This window comes from Hibiscus syriacus, unplaced genomic scaffold (assembly GCF_006381635.1).
Source record: "Hibiscus syriacus cultivar Baekdansim isolate YM2019G1 unplaced genomic scaffold, ASM638163v2 tig00111542_pilon, whole genome shotgun sequence".
NCBI lineage: Eukaryota > Viridiplantae > Streptophyta > Magnoliopsida > Malvales > Malvaceae > Hibiscus > Hibiscus syriacus.
Genome location: NW_024063115.1, coordinates 991944 through 997943, shown reverse-complemented (window position 1 = coordinate 997943; position 6000 = coordinate 991944). Strand labels below are relative to the sequence as shown.

The following is a 6000-nucleotide window of genomic DNA, read 5'->3' as shown; positions in this document are numbered from 1 at the left end:
AAGGGGTGAAAACTGCGCAGAGAGAGGGAGAAGAAAAGAGCATTGAGGCGCTGAGGGTTACAAATGAAGCTAGGGTTAAGTTTTTTAGACCTAAATGTTATATATATTAGATTACTAAAACGGTGTCATATGGATGTTTAGGGATCCTGTTTTGCACGTGGTTATGTACGCTTGAGCCATTTAACTTTTCAGTTTCATGCATTTTGGTCCATAAATCATGTTTTCCTGTTTCCAATTTTGCATCTTTATTTTATGCGTTTTAATTTTCAGTCCCAAATGTTATGTTATTTAGTTTTTGTCATTTAGACATTAGGGCTTCAAGTTTCTACATGTTACGTTTTAGTCCATATTTAAGTTTCTTATGTGTATGCATGTATGGTTTGTTAAGGTTCGTTTCGGGTGTATACTTATCCTAGGTTTGAACGATGATGATATGTGTGCATATGCTATTACGTGGTTCATAAGCATGGATTTAGATGTAACATATATTTTTATTTAATTAATCTTTGCATGACATCATTTTTTCATAATTTACATGATAGCCTCACGTGCATAACTCGACCATACGACATAATTGGCTTAAGGGTAATACACTTTTAATTTAAATCGTTTTTAGCGGGCTGTCTTAACTGATTAGAGGTCCGTTTCTACAATTTAAATTAAAAGTGTATCACATCAGTGACACCAAAGAAATTTATTTATCACTTTAAAATTTGGGAACGAAATAAAAGGAAATGTTCGGTTATTTAAATTTATCGAGAAAAGGTTGTTATAGCTTTTAAGATCTGGTCTCGATATTTATAAATAATCGAACATTCTTTATCTTTCTAAAACGACTTGGTAATTTTAATTTAATTCATTTGAGTGCTTTTGAATGTTTCAAATTTACATTTTATTTTATAGGATCAAAATCAAAATAAATTTGAATTTGTAAAATTCATTGCAAAGACGTTAATTAATCGACTAGGTACCGATTTAGGGCGTTGTGGGAGTGCTAGTCCTTCCCCATACGTAAACGATTCCCGAACTCATTTTTGGTAACGCAGACCTCAATTTGTTGTTTTAATTAAAATTAATTTTTATTTAAAATGACAAAGCATTTTGGGTGCCCAATCACCCTAATCAAAGATTGGTGGCGACTCTTTGAACCGTATTTTTCGATCGTAAAGGAAATTCAAAATTTTTCGAAACGTGAGGTCTTTTAGATCGCATTTGTTTTTTAAATTAAAATGAGATAATTTAGAATTAATGTGGTTTTCAAAATCTCACCTTTAAGGAAAAATCGTTTCGACAAAAGGAAAATGAGAAATCTTATTAAATAATCAAAAAATAGTATAAAACAAACAGATGATTGAAAACGAGTTGAGGCCTGTAATTACGTAGTTTCTTTAAGACAGATTTTCGACCACTCCTTGGTGCTCGAGATCTTTGGTCGTCTGTATCTCAAGATACAATAACGAAATGATCGACGTACAGTAACACAACTGTCGAGATCACAAACTATTCCTTTTCTTCATCTATCACCAAAAACTATAGAAAAGAATTATTTTGAATTGGTTTTTGAGTTGTTTTGAATTGTATTTAACCTAGTAGGTTAATATGTTATTTATAGGGAGTTCACATTGTGAACAATTGTAAATTTTTGACCTAATGAATCATTAATGAGAACCAAGCAATTTCCAAAACTACTGTTTTGATTAAAGGAACCTTTTAATGTTTATCCTTTTAACTCCAAAACAGATGTTGAAAATATATTCTCTATTTTGAGGAAAATATCTCACATTTGGGGTTAAAATATCCGCAAGCCCACAAAAAGGTAGAACGGTTCAGACATTCACGTTGCCTACATCGTGCACGTCTGCACATTTACGAACCAACAATTAGTTCCACATTTTCCTCAAAGACTCAATTTAGTTAATATTTTACTTTTAAATTACTCTTTACTCATTGATTTTTGTGGCTTATTTGTTCATTTTAATTCATTTTCTGTACATGACGTAAGATTATGGAAATTGCACAAAAAGGACACAATTCTGTAAATTTTTTATTTTCGGAATCAAAGCTGGCTGGAATTCGGATTTGGATTAAACTCAAATTTAGGATAATATTTTAATTATATCTTTGTATTTTAGTTTAAATAGGTTTTTAGTATTTTAATTAAGTTTTAGGATATTATTTTTATATTTTATCTTTGTATTTTAGTTTAAATAGGTTTTAGTATTTTAATTAGGATTTAGAATATTATTTTATTTTTTAGGTATTTTAGTTTAAATAGTTTTAAGTGTTTTAATTAGGATTTAAGATGTTTTAGCTTGTTTTTAGGATTTTGAAGGCTATAATATCCTCTAAGGGTGAGCCTAGAAATATATCTCTCTCATTTGAGAATAAAATCTTCTTTTCTCTCTAGCTTTCTCTCTATTTTCACATACTTTTCTATTATGCTAAATATGACTTTGGCTTAGTAATTTTCTTTCAAGCCGAAGACTAAAGCGAAGGCTCAATTCCAAACGTGAGAATTGTAAGGTACTTAAATCGCTTCGGATTTTCTCTTTGTTTTCTTAAGCTTACTTTTCAAATCAAAACTATTTCGACATTGGTCCGGATATTGTTATGGTTAATGTTTGAAGAAGGATTTGCTTATTGAAGCATATTCAACTTCCCGAGAACACACTTAGCAAAATTGTTTGCTAAGAGGAAACTGAGATCGGAATCAGTTATTGTTGAAACGACATAATCCGAGTTGGCAGCGAAGAATTGTTCTTGTAAGCTTATGTGAATCTTGAAGTAAAAATTTATTTCAATGATCCGAGGAATTTGAGGCGAAGCTGAAGTCTGAGCTGCTTTCACAATAAGTTTCTCTTTATCTTAATCTTTAATTTGTTTATTAATTATTTTTTTCTTTTATTTAATTCTTATTTTTTATTTTAACCAAACATTTAAAAAAAACCCCTTTATATTATACTATTAATTTATTATTATATTATTTTTCTTTATTATTATTTTATTTTAATATATCTTTTCAACTTCATCTGGAATTCTATCTTTTTCTAAAATCAAGAAAGAGTTTTATTAAATCAGAAACACCACAGTCCTTGTGGATCGACCCTGCTTCTCTATACTACATTTTCATTTTTATTTATTAAGAAGCCAAGAATTATTTTGATAGCAAAACAACGGTTATCAAATTGGCGCTGTTGCCTGGGACTAACAGCAAGTACTGATTTATTTTTCTAGTTTTTGATTTATGACCAGAAGTAACCCAGGTGAATTAGTATATCTAGATCCAGATATCGAAGCACGAGCACGAAGAATCCACAAACAAACACTCCGAGAAAAGAGAAAAAGACAAAAAGAACAAGAGCAAAGTTTAGAAGCAGAATCAATTCCAGAGAAAGACTCTGAAGCATACGCATACAACATCCCGATGGCAGAAGAAGAACAAACGATCCGAGAGCTAGCCACAGCTCCTGTCACTCAGACGCCATTATGCATTAATTTTCCTAGTGGCGGGACTCCATTTCAATTAAAGACATGACTCATTCATCTTCTTCCCACTTTCCACGGCTTTCCCACTGAAGATCCGTACAAACACTTGTTGGAATTCCACATGGTTTGCACTAGCATGAAACCACATGGAGTTACCGATGATCAAATTAAATTGAGAGCTTTCCCTTTCTCTTTATCTGACTTGGCTAAAGATTGGTTATTTTATTTACCTCCAAATTCAGTTAATTCATGGGCTGACATGAATCGAATTTTTCTTGACAGGTTCTTTCCAGCGGCTAAAGCAACCGAGTTGCGAAGGAGCATTCTTTCCATTCAGCAAAAGAGCGAAGAAAGTCTTTATGACTATTGGGAGCGATTTAAAAAGCTTTACGCACGTTGTCCGCAACTAATGATTACTAGGAGCTTCAATTAATGTTATGCCATTTTCTATATATAAAATGATTACTAGCGAGCCTTTGAAGGAAACAGGAATAACCATACAGTTGGCTGATCGATCTATGATCTATCCAGTGGGAGTAATGGAAAACGTCTTGGTAAAGGTCGATGTATTATTCTTTCCTGCAGATTTCTATGTCATTGACATGGAACATGATAAGTCAGATTCTTATTTCGAGGTACTCTTAGGTCGACCCTTCCTAAGCACAGCACATACAAAGATCGATGTTAGAAGTGGTATACTAACAATGGAATTTGATGGTGAGATCGTTGAATTTGATGTTTACAAAGCAATGAAATGCTCTGATCATGTTGAAAGAATTAATTTTGTTGATATTATAGATCCTTTAATTGATGAATATATTGAATCTAATTTTTCTTATGATCTTTTTAAGGATCCTGAACTTTCACGAAGATGAAGAATGGGAGTTTGAAAATATTAATTCAATCAATTCTGATTTATCTTTATATTCCTCTAAAACTAAAATTTTACCTTCTGTTTTGCAGGCACCTGAGGTAGAATTGAAGCAATTACTGGAGCATTTGAAATATGTCTTTTTGGGCGAAAATGAAACTTTACCAGTGACCATCTCAAGTAAATTATCCAAATGAGAAGAGGAAGCTTTGGTAGCGATATTGCGCTCTCACAAAGAAGCCATAGGATAGACCATTGCCGACATTAAAGGATTAAGTCCCTCGACTTGTATGCATAAGATCAAAGTCGAAGAAGGAGCAAAGTCATCACGTGAAGGACAACGTCGATTAAATCCACTGATGATGGAAGTAGTAAAGAAAGAAATTCAGAAACTCCTTGACGCTGACGTAATCTATCCAATTTCGGATAGTAATTGGGTAAGTCTGATTCACGTGGTTCCCAAGAAAACGAGAGTCACAGTGGTCAAAAATCAAGAAGGGGAGTTAGTGCTTACAAGAGTTCAAAATGGATGGCGAGTTTGTATTGATTACAGGAAGTTGAACTCTCTTACTCGAAAAGATCATTTTCCTCTTCCTTTTATAGATCAAATGATTGAAAGATTAGCTGGTGTAGACACCCGTTTTTGTCCGGGTCTTTTCTATTTAATTTTATTTTAATTTATTATTATTATTATTATTATTATTTTAATATTATTATTACACTTTTGTAGGCTTGGAACCCAATTACAAGGCCCAACCCAGGCCACCCCAACATATCAGTTCAAGCCCACCAGGGGTACCCAAACACCAGACCCGCTCAGATTAGACCCGAATCAACCCGGTTTAACTAGGGTTTTCAAACCCTAAACTGAAGCCAACCATCACTCAATCCAACAACCCTCCAGCTTCCAGAACCCAGGCCACCCCAACATATCAGTTCAAGCCCACCAGGGGTACCCAAACACCAGACCCGCTCAGATTAGACCCGAATCAACCCGGTTTAACTAGGGTTTTCAAACCCTAAACTGAAGCCAACCATCACTCAATCCAACAACCCTCCAGCTTCCAGCTAGCAAGTGGACTTCACCGTTCATTCCCCAGACGCGTGAGCCACCGCCTAGCATGCCCCGAGCCGCCACCAAGCATCCCACCGATCGATGTTTTCACCAACAGTGACTGGTTTCTGCCAAACATCCATCAAACTGTGAGCAAGAGCATATCCAAGTCAGAAAATCTTATCATATAATTCTAGGATATTATTACTCTATCAACTCAAATCTATCACCAATCACAGCAGGGAGATAAAAAAAACGAAAGAAATATATATATGAGGTTATTTGGGGTTTAAAAAAAGGAGGAGAGAGTTTTTAAAAAGGGAAAAATAGGAAAAATGAAGAAAACTTACCTTTAGGGAAAGCCGAAGGTCACCGGGACGAGGAAACCCTCCTAAGAAGGTAAAGCCCATTTTGTTTTTCTTGGATTTATGTTTTTGAAATGAGGTTGGGTCTCGGTTTTGGTTATTTAAGGGGGTCTTTTTGAGGAAATGAGAAGAGGAGAAGCTAGGGATGGTTCTCGGGTTTGGTTCTTGCGCCATCATCGTTAAATACAGCGGTTGTGGCTACGTTTTTCTCTCCATGACGGAGA

General features: G+C 34.3%; 1 protein-coding gene across 3 annotated transcripts in view; it reads right to left on the bottom strand.

Annotated features, from left to right (window-relative positions):
• Window positions 1–6000, bottom strand: part of LOC120164751 (E3 SUMO-protein ligase SIZ1-like) — a 46150-nt gene continuing 40150 nt past the window's right edge. For all 3 annotated transcript variants that reach the window (XR_005519763.1, XR_005519762.1, XR_005519761.1), the window contains exons 19-20: window positions 3317–3325; window positions 1–12 (exon numbers count right to left, since the gene is read on the bottom strand). The gene's annotated coding sequence lies outside the window, so the exon portion shown is untranslated. The remainder of the gene's footprint in view (window positions 13–3316; window positions 3326–6000) is intronic.